The 14265-nt window shown below is 39.3% G+C and overlaps 1 protein-coding gene across 1 annotated transcript in view; it reads right to left on the bottom strand.

Annotated features, from left to right (window-relative positions):
* The window catches only part of LOC113947685 (thrombospondin type-1 domain-containing protein 4-like), a 109667-nt gene extending 95502 nt beyond the window's left edge, over positions 1-14165 (bottom strand). The window contains exons 1-2 of the mRNA XM_027644522.1: positions 14068-14165; positions 9997-11810 (exon numbers count right to left, since the gene is read on the bottom strand). The gene's annotated coding sequence lies outside the window, so the exon portion shown is untranslated. The remainder of the gene's footprint in view (positions 1-9996; positions 11811-14067) is intronic.
* Between the last annotated feature and the right edge of the window lie 100 nt (positions 14166-14265).

Raw genomic sequence — 14265 nt, forward strand, 5'->3', positions numbered from 1 at the left:
ACTTTCCATTTCCTTGATTCTTACCAAGATCAGTGCTCTGAGCCATATTTCATCCCGAGTCAAGCATTTGGAGCAGGCAAGCCCTTCCAAGGGAGAGTTCCAAAAGCCTTCTGATGTTTTGGTCCTACGTGCTGTGCTCATGGGCTGCCTTTAGCTCTGCTCTCAGTGCTCTTGGACAGCTTCCTCCTCAACAGAATCAAGATTCCTGGAGAACCTGCCATTGCCCAGGCAGAGAGTCAGTGAAATCACACAGACGTGCCTGATGTTGGACAAAACGTTCCAAGAGTTCCAAAAAAGCTATTATCTAGCATGCTCTTTATTCAGTTTCTTACTCCCTCCACCCTGTAAAATATCTAAGTTTTACCCTGTAAAATATCTAAGATAGTAGAACTTATGGAAAGACATGGAAAAGACATTACTTTTACAGTATTAAACACACCACAGTGTCTGTGCACACATATTTATGCTTTTAAAGAGAAAAGCTAAAAGAATACTTGAAGAGTCAAGGGGAAAACATTTCTAACTTCTTCGAAAGAATCAAATCTATCCTTCAAATTCCATTCCTTACAAGATTCCTTTACACCCCACTTTTCTTCTTTCACACCTTCTCTTCTTTTTTCACTTCATAAAAAAATCCCCAAAACAGAACAAAAAGCAACCCCCCCAAAGAAACAAACACCACCCACCAAGCAAAAAAAACAACACCACCCTCCCAACCAAAACAACCAAACAGGAAAACCCAACCAACAACCCCAAATTCCAAAGAACTTTCTGAAAGTTCCCTGAGGCACAAAGTAAGCAAACAGAACACATGTTTTTCCCAAAATCCTGCAAGATAAGAGGAAGTGAATCTTTGTTCTTCGTGACAGCAATCACGTGAGCAATTTTTGAAAGGGGAGGAATAATCAAATAAATAGGTTTATTTGATATAGTATATATAATATAGTATATATTATATATATAGTATAAATAGTATATATGTATCTAGTATAAATAATATATGTAGTGAATTTCATGTCCTGTAAGGGGAAGAAATGCAACAGGGTGTACCCAAAACCTTCCATTGCAGAGAAAAAGAAAACCAACAGAAGAGATTTATTTTAAAATCTATAGGACTGACCTCACAATTTCAAGACTGGCTTTGCCTTTTGTTTTTTTATTTATCACTTCCAATATCCAATCTTACAGTCTTTGCAAAGAAAAACTTGATCTTTTACTTTTGGGACAGGGTCCTTATGAACCTACATACACATGTAGATAAAGGTTTTAAAGTTACTGTGATGCCACTTTACCTTTTCCTGAACTCCTGGAACTGGTACAATTCACTCACATTTACTAGCTTCCCAAATGGGACAATAAATCAATCTCATTCATTTCTTGAAGGCTCCTAGAAAACTCTATACACATATTTAACAGTTCTTGAAACTTTACTTGGTGGAATTTTTCAGGTGGAAGCTCTGGAATGAAGAATTTGGAAACACTTGAAAATCAACAGTAAACTGAGGGAAACCCTGCTAAGCAAATCATCCTCAAGACAATAAGTGCAAGTCCTGCCTATTCCACCCAGTTGCTCAAACAACTGTTGACTGACAGCTGCAGCATTTAGGTGTGAACACTTAAGTTGTTTTGTCTGTCCTTATCACTTCTTTCACTGAAGATGTTGCTTCAAATTTGGTTATCAATTTAAAAAAAAAAAAGAGGTTTATAAATCCCATTGAGGTAAAAAAGGATGGTAAACAGTATTGTCTATAATCCAGTCAAAGAAAGAACCTTAGAATGGTGGAAGTCTACACCATTAGAGTCCTCGTACTTCCTGAAAGAAAAGTGCAATGGCTTCCAAATGGCATCACAGTCCTTCTCCTATTCTGTGGTCTTGTGTCCTATGGCAAAACTAGTTTTCCTCTTCCTTTCACCAGGTTTTCTGAGTTTGTTCCAGTGTTCTTAATGGCCTAGATGTCCATTTAATAACCCTGTCTTGGGTTAAACTCTGGAACTGCTTGGCCCCTGGTTCTAAACAAAACAAAACAAACTTTTCTCAAGCACTGTCAGCAAATTTAAGGGAATGAACTGCTCTCCAACACCATCAGAGAATGTTCTCACTCTTGTGGTCTCAAATTTGAAAAAGAATAGAGGAAATCTGTATCACCTGTGTCTATCCTGCATATCAAAAAGCAGGTCTGCATTTGCATTTATTTTGTTTGTTATTATTCTTGCAAAGACAAGTCTGAATGTAGGACTGGTTTTGAATTTTAAGAAAGTACTTAACATCCATTCTACAGTTAAAAGTCTTTATGCTGACCTTCAAACTCTGCTTTGGATAAGCAGCTTTATGCTGAAAGCATGTACCCGAGGTGTGCATAGACTGTAGCAATGCCCAAACCTGCTAAATGCCTTTTTTTTTAAAGGAACAATAGAGGAAAGAACCTTTTCAACATAGAAAAACTGCATACTGTAAAAAAACCAGAATAATTGCATTGAGTCATCCAGTGAGTCACTAACTAATTAAGTTAAAGAATCAACTGGAGAACAGGAGCCAAACAAGGTGAAGTGGATGTAATTTTTTTCTTCATAAAAAAGATTATTTTCTTCTTCCTCACCTTTCATATCCACAGATTGATATATATCAATAGTCCTGTTTCATCAGGTTCGAAACAGAATTTATTAAAGAAAAAAGGATTGACAGCATAGGCAACCAGGGTGAAAAAAACCCAACCCAACCAACCAGTCCAGCATTCAGGACTCCAAGGAGAAGTGTCTCATTTCAGACTTGGAAGTGTTTTAATGCTTTCTTGTTTAATAACAGTGGGAGTAGGAATGTGGATGAAGGGTGACTGGTTTTCTACCCACAGGACAAACCACTCCTCAGAGATGCTAGAAATCTAAAATCCCCACTCTTTGGTTCCTATCCCAACCAAGTTTAGTGTTGGACTTTTCCTTTATAACACCAACAACCAGAAGCAACTCCCAAATGCCACTGGCTTGAGCCATCAAACTGACATGCCTCCCACCACACATCAATAAACTCTGCTGTCTCTAGTGTTTTCACTCTTTCTTTAATGAATTAAATACTTAATACACACAATTAGACACCTCTGCTAAGTATCTGAGCTAACATTCAGTAGAGGCAAAGGCAGTAGTTCACACCTCCCACTATTGTCACAAGCTCTGTGCAAACTTCTGTCTGCATCCCCTACATCCAACTTCACATATTTGAGGTTTTCTTTGATACTAAACCAGCTAAGGCCTAACTTTCCTTAAAGAAAGAATATCAAAGCTGAGACTGGGTGTGGGGGGGGGGAGCAGGACATCATGGAAATCTCAAAGATCCCAAAGATTTATTTATGTGGAAACCTCCTGGCCCTTTTCAATTCCAGATGCAGATCATGCAAACGAGACTCAGACAGAAAGGAGCTCTCTGCAGCATTGTCTGTGCTTAAATTCTTGTGAAAGCAAGACATATTTTTAGCACTTGCACCTTCACTAATAATAAAAGCAGAACACTAGCAGTGTTGGACTTTTACTATAAGGCATCCAAAAAGGCCTGGATGTTGCTGCAGAGTCAGCCAAATTTCAGCAATGCAAAAAACAGCTGCATTCTCCAACCATACAGTTGTGTGGACAAAGTTTGGGAGCAGCAAAACCAGCTGCAATATGCTTTAAGTAGCTGCATGTGACCCCAATCCAACTCCCCATGGCATCCAGGCACATTAGAAGAATGAGAATTAATATTGCTACACTGATTTTAGTCATTGATTTTAGTTGCAGCTCCAGAAAAGAAGAGCTCAAACAGAGCTCAATGCCAATGAAGTAGCATTTAATAGCATTTAAATACTTATTCAGTGTCAGAAACTTCTGAAAATCTTGAGACAGAACTCCTGTAACATATTGCAAGGACAGCCCCAGACTTCAGGATAAAAATATAGATCTCTTACCAGCCTGGTTAAATAAGACTAAAGATTCTTGTCTCTGTATCAAGACTGTTGGCCAGACCACTCTGAAATATGAGTAGATGTTGATGGGAATATAAAGAAATCAATCAAAAAAACAAAATTTAAAAGAAGAGGCCAGAAAAATGTATGAACCTGTTTGATCTATAGCCTAAAGCTCAAGTCCTGCCAGAGAAAATACCTTTTTATTTTTTTTTTAAATATTTGGGAGAGGCATAATGGAGTAACAGCAACGTTTTCTGTAACATAACTGTTCTGTTTAAGAAACATTTTGGACCAGTTTGAAGATTCTTTTCATGTTTGTCTCTGATTTTCCAAGCCACCACACCATTAAGGAGTATTTTCAGACCTGAGGTCTTTGATTTGCACAGGTTTTGCAAACAAGTCTTGCTCAAGGTCAGCACCATAGCAATGTCAGTGAATTCTGAAATAACAGACCATCCTCTTAAATCCCATGTATGAGGAAGACCCTGAGCACTGGACTGCTGGCAAGTGATTTCCTAGACAGTATTAAAAGATGAATGGTCCTATTCTGTCCTTAGACACTAATCTAAGCCTGCTCAAACCATAAGCTTCTTCCCACCAAAGGGGAATATGTGTCTGGGCTGGACCCTCCCCTGCTACATACCTGGAAAGGGAACAGTACAGCAAATTTCCACGTTGTCTTAGTTCAGCAGGACACAAATGTCTTTTGGGGGGGCAGAAAAGAAAAGCCAACCTCCTCCCTCCACGCTACTTTACAACTTTGAAATTAAGAGGGTTCAGGTGAAAGGTGTGGAGAGGGAAAACAAGAGCTCTTTATTAACAAAACCAAATAAACAGCAAGTGGCCCCACTCCTTCCCCCCTTCCCGCCTCCCTCCACTCTGGAAAAAAACGGATGTGTGGAGGTGATTGATATTAGGAAAAAATCCCAACACCTCTTTTCAAACCTTTAACACACGTGCATGACATTTGCCAGTAGAACGTTTTCTGCTCAGATCTGTGGAGCACCGAGGAAAGGTGTCCATCCATAGCTGCAGTCACCCACCACTTCTCACCCACTTGCACTGCTTTTCAAATTAGCACTGGGGGCACTTTATCCTCGATGCCATCTTTTAGCCCTCCTGAAAAGATCTGCCAACTTTTTGGCAAAGGTAGCAGATGGGAACAAGCTGCTGCCCCAACAGAACAGTTCATTTAGCTTGAATTTCTCCTCAGTTTATCTGCTCTAACACAGAACTGTGAAAATGCTTTTCGAGAAATGAATTAAGCCTTTAACAGCAGTGAGCAGGTAACTGCTCCCTGCAGAGAACACAAAGATGATGGGTGCCACAGACTTGCAGGAAAGTTTGCACAGTTCCTGGTTTTCATGAGGTGCCTGGGAATGTCTCTGGTGGAGTGCCAGGAGAGAGACATCACGCAGCAAGGATTATCAATACTGCTCGTAAAGGGCCTACCCTTTCTAACCCAAGACAGGTATTTGTATGATAGAGCTATTCTCTGTCATTTTATAAAGTGATCACCAGGCATCCCCAAAGTAAATAAAGTAGTAGCAAACACTCAACAGTGATGTAAAATTCTGACCTGACACAGGCCAGAGGCATCCTGCTTTAACAGAGCCTGCAGAAAGCTGCCTTCTGGAGCGAGCTGGGAGAGCAACCAAAGAGAACAGTTAAAGAATGTTATGAGAAAAAGACAAATGCTCACTGAGGTTGGGGTGCACATATTTCTCACTCAAAATTGCAGAGACCTGCCAAACTCTACAGGCTTGAAATCAAAGTTGCAATCCTGGCTCCCAGCTCCCCCTTCCTCGTGTCTAGCTCTCCACTTCACTCTGCTGCAGTCCTGCAGGCCTTCCTCTGCTCCACAGCACTGCAGCAGAGCCAGCTGGTTTGCCAGTTCCCCATGTTCCTGAAGGAGCCCTTCAAACAGGCCTATTTCCCAATTTCAGATCACCATTCTAGTCCCTTTTCCAATCTCACAGCCCACACTCTTGCCACCCCTCCAACTCTTCCTCCCCTTCTCAATAGTCTCAGAGAGGTAAAAATAGGAAGACCAAAATTACAAATTTTGACCTGGTTTGCTCCTTATCTCCATTCCAGTCACAAAAATAACCAGTCTTCACCTCTGTATGATAAGAAGAGACCCTAAACTTCTAGATGCAGCTGCAAGAATCCCTTCCAAGATCCTTCTAGGAATGGAATGATATACTTTGCTACCAATGCAAGCAATTTTTTCTCAGATCTGGAAGTAGATGCAAATTTTCCAAGAATCCCAATAACAACATAAAAAATAATTAAAGAACAAAAACCTTTATTGGCCCCCAGTAAACAAGCTGCATGTAACTGCTTGGTTTCAGTGTACAAGTAACTGTTGTTCTTCATTTCCAGGAGATCACCCTGGAGTCTGCCCTAGCCAAAATCCTGATTCCAGTATCATAACTCCTGCCAAGAATATGTTGTAGCTTCAAGCTCTGATTTTCTCGGATGTGAAGACTGATGTCATCACACAATGCTAGAAAGAAGAAAGTCAAACAGCATCATATCACTTTAGCCCAGAATGAGAACAAGATAAACAATTATACTCACCAAGTTAATCTCTAGAAGATTCTGTAAATCACTCCGAAAAACCAGATTTTATGACAGAAGTAGTCTGAAGCACATCACAAAACTGGCTTTTGAATAGTTAAGGAAATAAGCCTTTGAAAGCTTTGTCTAAAATAGATGAAAAAATTTCCGCCAAAATTTTGAAATAATTTTTATTTGATCTTCTAAAGACAATTTCCAAGAACTTACTTAAAGTTTTACAAGATTTTTAGCTGTATCACAAATTGTCATTAAAAAAACCCCTACTGCATAAATACTAATAAAAAAGCAAGACCTGGCAATCCTGTTCTAGATTTCCAAACGCTTTGGACTAGGAATCACTGAATTAATAGCATTCTGAAACACACATGTATGAAAGAATCAAGAGTACAAGACTCCTCTAAATCAACAAATATTTCAAAGTGATATTAAATGCTTAGCACATAAGCTCACACAGAAATACCTGCTTTCAGTGCGTTTTATTTATCACAGATTCCACACATGCTATGGGTGGAATGGGCAAAACAAACAAACACACAAGCAGTGCTGACAGTATTTCCCTTAAATAACAACAGAATACACTGCAGCTTGGAAACAAAGGGTGGGGAAAGTCAGAGCCTCCTCAGCAGAGTAGGGGAGGGGAAATTTGGAAAGATTTGGCTCCCTACAGCAGTTCTCACACCTCTAAAAATACACAAGACTGCCTCATTCTCTGTAGCTGCCCCACACTTAATATACAGCACAGATGAGATAAACAGCACCTGGCTACCTCAACACCTTTGTCAGCCCATTGCCAGATAAGTAATGCAAATAAGTGTTTTTCTTTCACTTTTGCTGCTGTTAAAATGTAGGCCATGAGGGGATGACCCTCAGCAAGGCACAGCTTTTTATCCTATAGTCTCCTCTGAATACCATTTTGGAGGTGTTTGACAAGTGTATTTTATAATAGTAACAGAATAAAAACTGAGAGCCAGTCAGCAGTAAGGCTGCACAGACACCTCACACTAAATATTCCAATAGGAGAATTTTTACAATTGACACTCATCTGTCCCACTGAAAGACCTCAAGCACATTCACAGGTCACATGTTGAGGAGCACGTTATCAAAATGGTTGTTTGTATCTGACGTGACAAAGGTTGTCCAAGTGAGGTGTTGATGGAAGGTGTGAAAATAAATGACTAATCTTAGATGGCACCATATGCTGATGGAATTTGGAGACTGCCCTGAGCACACCTAGTTCTATTAAAATAGTTTCCTGACACAGCCTCTAGTTAATCCCTGAGGGTGAGTGAGCTACAGCATCATCAAGCAAGGGCAAAAGTTCAGTACCAACAAAGAAGGAAGAACAAATAATACAACTTTCTCAGACCACCTGTGGTTCCTTTTTGGTTTCTTCTACGAGCAGCAATGAGACACAGATTTGTGCAGTTTAAAAAGAAATTCTTAACAGCCAAGCTAAAGGGTCCCTCACATCTCTGAAGCAATTTTTCCTTTAAATAAATCTGAAAATTCTGAGAATGATACCCTGCAGAATATATGAAGAATCTGTTCAACAACTTGAACACCCATACTATCTGCAAATGACCTACTTTCTTTGCAGTTGCCCAGCACAATAATCCCTTACAAGAGACAGCAGCTGCCTTGCAACCAGTCAGCTCCCCACCACAGAAAGGGCTGTGCCTGACAATGGAGATATGCTGCTTAGTTTGACATGTTTAACACATGTATTTCTGGCTTGTCACCAAGCACATTTAACATATTTTGCAACACTCTTTACTACTCACAGGCATATGCTATTGCAACGACCTGAGTGAAAAAGCAGTTATCTGCTGTCTAACAATGTCTACTCCAATTCAGTCTCTCTCCTCCCTTCAGCAATATATGCATTCAAAAGAGCAAAGGAGAGAACCTGGGTTCTGAGAACCTTGAGTCTGTCTGCCAGAACTCAAAGTCTTTTCAAGTGTGACAAGGCTTCACTGAAGACTAGCATGACTCCTTTTGGAAATCTAGGATACTCAGATTTTACCCCAAAGCCAAGCAGAGCACATGCCTGTTCATCATACAAAGGGCTACTTCTGTGGGCTCTGACTGGTATGGCAGAAAACACTGGATTTAATCACGAGAGGGAAGCAGACAACAGGTGGGAAGGATGGAACTTGTCTGTACAAATCCAAACTTTTGCAGACATCAGCATCTGGATGACTGCCTAGACTACCTTAACAGGGGAAGAAAAAAAAGAATAGGTAACTCCACTTCATTGAAAAGATGGACATCTAAAACAAATCAGATTTTTCACATTGTAGAAGTGTCTATTTTCCTCTAGCCAGCACAGACGATTGAGACATAGATGTCATCACCATAAATATAAATTGTCACTTGCAACAACTTCAACAGCATCAAGGTTTTAGCTCACATAGGTTACCTGTTTTAGATCTTCCTGTTTTGATTATGCATCCTAATAAAGAGCATAAATCAATGCAAATACCGTTTAGAATCTTCAGCAGCATGTTGATTTGCATTTAAATCTTGCATTAGTACACCTGCAGAGAAGACTTTCACAACAGCTTCATAGTCAAATGACTCTGGAAGCTCCAAAATGTGCACTTTAGCCAGGATACAACAGTTGTATGAAGCTCAATATACTCTATTGTCAGTGCTGAGTTAGAAACTGAAAAATTCTTTCATCATCCCTCAGAAGTATTTCCTTACTTTATTAGAAAGCACAGATCATTGCAGCCTAATGCAAACAGGCAGCAAATGTGCTACACATCCATACAGAACACAAACTATAGCACATATTGTGTCAATATATAATTTCTAAGTGTAATATAATAGCTAATCAATGAACTCAGCATTTTTTATCTCCATAAAGTCACAGCTTCTCTACATATCACTATGATTTCTTTCATTTGAGTGTGAATTACATTAATATCACTGTTACTTGCATGACCAAGTAAGAAGTCTAGACTACACTGGCATGTAGGACAAACATCACATTCACAGCACAATTTCTTCACCACTGTAACCTGAATTAACTTTTCAACCTCTTGTCTAATGATATGTTATAAATAGATGGAAACCATTATCATTCCAGACTATCTTCTCCTGTGCTAAAGTGTTAAGTGCTCCATACTACACACAGAAAGGCTTTTCCTTACCTTCACTCCAGACAGGTATCATTCTCACTGTTTTAAAAGGTTAGTGCTGTTGATGTTATCCATGTCTAGTATTCCAGAAAGAATGAACTTGTTTATGACCTGCTCAGTATTCCCTAAAAGTTCCAGTTTTGTTAGGTGTAAAATGGGGTACTGATAATTGCAGCATTTAAGCCCTGGGATACCCATGTTAGTCAAACAGAAGTGAAAGGAACGGTTGGTCTGGAACTGGAAATTCCCAGTTATGGATGTAGCAATACACCAGATGCCATGCACTGTATAAGAATGAAGGCTGCACACAAGATTTTCCTGAATATGCAGGTACCCACCTAACTGGGAAGATTGCAGCAAAAGGTGGGAATAAGCACTGTCATCCCATGAACCAATGGAACCCAGGACCGAGGAATCTGATCCTGCTGTCTTGATACATTATTTTACACTGTACCAATCAATCCAAGTCCACAGCAATCAGGAAGCCTTCAGGGTTTTCCAGAAAGCTGGATAAAACAGGTACCCATAAGGGCATCCTCAAGTCAATGTATCAGTAGTAAGGAATATAGGGTTGCCTTGTACCAACCTGTTTCTTGGGGATGCTGGACACTTCTAATGCTGGATTTGGTACAGATATTGTAACCTACAGTTTTCTGCTTTTTTATACACTCAATGTGCTTTTATCAGTCAAGTATGTTTCTGCTTGAAATACATCTATCTATAACTGAAAGAAAAAACCAACCCAAACACCAAAACCATACAACTTAGAATTTGAGAAGAGTCACCTTTTCCCCTATTAAGACTTCTTGATCCTTCACCAGGATTTCCTGACATTTGATACAATAAGCAGAAGCATCTGTGCACTCCATCTGTACACAAGCATGGCATGTAAGGCCCAGTACACAGCTTGTAAAGAAATGCTGTTTTCACCACAGCAGAGACAGGAGTTCCTCCAGATGAGTTTTTCCTTCTTCCTCTGAGAGCAGAAGCCTAGCAAACCTAGCCAACAAAATTAATGCTTGGGTTGTATAAACAGTCCCGTAGATTCAATTTCTTTGAGCTTATGCTCAAAAAAATCCAGCTCTGAGGTGATGTGTGTAAGCAGATACCTATCAGCTTTTTCTAAGATTGTCTAATGTCTGTGTAGCCTACACTGTCTACTTTTTCATATGAAAAAAACCCCAAACAGTTTATATTCACTTTCGAGCAAAAGCCACCTTATCAGACAACAGAGCAAACTCAGACTCCTCTTTCCTGTCCTTGTTCTACACATGTGCAACAAAACATCAAGCCTTAAAATACCCCAAAAATACGATGCTTCCAACTTAAAAACAAAAATAATTTCACTGAAACTGGGTTTCAAGATGTTTGGATGATGTGGAAACAGAAACACATCCAAGGAGTCTGTTTTCCCAATCAAAGCAAAGAGCTACTACTGTGATTTTGAATATGCACACAGACCTCCCAATCTAAATCACATCTTTATGGATATTGCTTAATAATATGAAATAGCAAGTATTTGGCTTAACTTCTTTAAATAAACTAGCTAACAAAAAGCAGTTCATGCTGATGTGTCACTATGATTAAAAGTAGCAACTGAAAGTACTCTTGTTTGTCACTTTTACAGCCCTACAGCTCTGATTAAAAAAAAAAATCAGCTGCTTGTCCTGAATTTACAGAATGTATACACAGATTGTGGACTAACTACTGGTTCTACAATAGCCTAACTTAACCTGTAGATGGTCAATGTTTTAATAGCTTAACCTTTTTATTATTGTTGTTATTTTAAGTAGTTTACTTGATAAAAGTATGAACAATTCACTTTTAAACAACTTTCAGCTATTTCCAGATTCAGATCTATCACTTGGTCCCAGGCAGTGAGGCAGTTTTACTTAGTTCTGTGCTCAGTTTAAACCTCTTCCCAGTACCTTTTTTCCTCGTAGCTGACAGCATCAGCTTTTGGTTTGCATCAAGGGAATCTGTTCTCCCTCTGCTCCACTGTGGCAGCACATTTGCAGCTCTATGACTTTTTCAGATCAAAAGGAAATGCAGCCCTTCATCAGTCTCCTTACTGAAGATCAAATTTCACTTGCATAACAGTGACTCTGCATCACATAATGAGGGCTTCACGTGTGATAGAGCTAAACTGAAACTGAAAAAAAATAACATATATCATTATCTTCCCTTGACTGGATACAGGAGAAATTTCTCTCAGAAAATAATGAAACTGTATAAAAAAATCCAAAAATTAATGGGGAAAAAAGTTTTCAAAAGACTTAAAAGTCAACACAGTATCTTTTTAACCCTTAAGATGACTTCTAGTCAGAGTAAATACAGATATTTTATAGTAATAGTTCCTGTCTTGTGCAGAAAGTCAGGCTACATTAGGGGATCACAACAGTCCATTCTGGATGGGACATCAATGAAATAATAACAATATCAAAGTTTGGTTTTATGGAGCATTTAAAGGTTACTTTAACTCCTCAAATTATACCTGTAACCATAAAAAATTCAGAAAATCTAAAATTTACTTCTTATATGACCTTCAAATTTTTAGGTACTTGAAAACTCCTCACTAACGAACTACAGAAATATATCTTGTGAGTCTACATGAAGTTACAAATTAAGTTACAAATTATTTGGGTAAACACAGTAATGACATATAGCAGGCAAACAATTTTAAGATCCCCTGGCTACTGAAAGTTCTATGTACTCTTAGACCTAACATCCCTTTAATCTATCCTTCACTTGTTTCCTAAAAAGAATTAGTAACAATTTTTGTACTGGTTTTCTGTGAAAAGAACATAAGCAGCCCAACATTAATCTTTTCTTTATTTATTATAGCTGCCCAGCTACCCCTCACTTCAGCCATTTAGCAACCCTGTTATGAAACAGCTGCTTTTAGTGAAAAAAGTCCAAACTGGCAGCATTCACAGACCACTGGGAATACAGAGCATTTTAAGGAGATGCTTCTATAACTCACTATCAGTACCCTCTGATTTATTTATCTTAGGTTTTTCTAGGCCCTACCTTAAAGCCTCCAATCAGGATTATGCTTCTAAAGCCTCAATATCAGAAAGTCTGGCTTTTCTCTGGATTTTCCCAAGGAGAACTTCCCGTTCCTCTAAACCAATACACCCTTCTTAAAACACTTTTTTTTTCCCCCAGTCTTTCATTGCTGCTGAATCTGATTCAAAAGGGGCCCATCTGCTCCAGCTACATCATCAGGAGAGTTCTGCACTTCCACAGCTGCCAAGGTTCCTGTCCCCCTGCAGAAGCTGGAACTGCTCCCCCCACCCCCTTCACAGAAATGATGTGAAGTAACCGATGGATCCACAACACTTTTCCATGATCATTTCTACACTGGTTATTTCTCTAATGTAAACTCTCCTTTGCTCACACTTTGCAGGGTCTTCATTTGTTCCCTTAATAAAATGCACCATAAAATGAGAGTGCAATTTTCCAGTGCAAAGGGAAAAAATCCTATCAAATACACTAATCTTCCTATAAATTCCATGAAGCAGTTCAAAAAGCCCAGATGGGTGACTGTTTCTATTAAATTCTCTCAAGTGCTGGAGCAGCTTCTTCAGGAATTCTAACATTTCCTTAGAATTTAAGTGACTTAACCTCCACTACATTCTATAAAGGCTGAAAACCAACCACCTGCAAGTATGGTCTAGAACATCACATATAACACAAACCAAATGGAAAACTGCATTAACATGAGGGATGTCATTGTTAACCTGGGACATGCTCTGAAAATGCATTCTCTCTGACAAATTAGATGTACCACCTGGACCAGAATGCAAGCAGACCCCAAAACACCCAGAACCACCTGACTCCTGCTATTCATTCAAGGCTGAGAGAGTTTGGTCTGATTAGTCTGGAGAAGTGTCCAGGGAGACCTCAGAACCCCTTCCAGTACCTAAAGGGGCTCCAAGAGAGCTGGAGAGGGACTTTGGACAAGGGCATGTGGTGATAGGAGAAGAAGAAATGGCTTTAAATTGAAATAGAGCAGATTTAGATTAGATCTAGGAAGAAATTCTTCCCTGTGAGGGTGGTGAGGCCCTGGCACAGGTTGTCCAGGAAAGCTGTGGCTGCCCCATCCCTGGAAGTGTTCAAGGACAACCCAAACCCTTCTATGATTCCATGATTTTCAAGGCATAAAAACCTACTAAACTGTATCTGCATCTCTGCTTTGCCAGAGAGTCTCTTCCAGATAATGTTTAAAAATAAATTCAGTTCTGAGCCATAGAAACCCTTGCAGGAAGTTTTCTTTGGTTTGTTTTTTTATAAATGAGCTTATGTAAAATAAGAACAATTTGAACAAAGTAAAACAATGCACTGGATTCTTTTAGTTAAAATACAATGGAACTAAAAAATTAAGTTTAAATGGCACAACTTTCTACCTGGACATGAGTGCCAGCCATGGGAATCAGCTGGACCTGTTCTTAAGTTGAATTTCTGGACAGAAGCTGGCAAGGTGTTTACAGTGGGAATTATTGTACTATGGAATGTGGGGTTTTTTCTACCCATTCACAGTTGGTTTTAGGGGCAAGTTGTGTCTCATCTCTTCATGCAGCATTAAGTCTTTTCTTTGCACACAG

This window comes from Corapipo altera, unplaced genomic scaffold (genome assembly GCF_003945725.1).
Source record: "Corapipo altera isolate COAL_440 unplaced genomic scaffold, ASM394572v1 50, whole genome shotgun sequence".
Lineage (NCBI taxonomy): Eukaryota > Metazoa > Chordata > Aves > Passeriformes > Pipridae > Corapipo > Corapipo altera.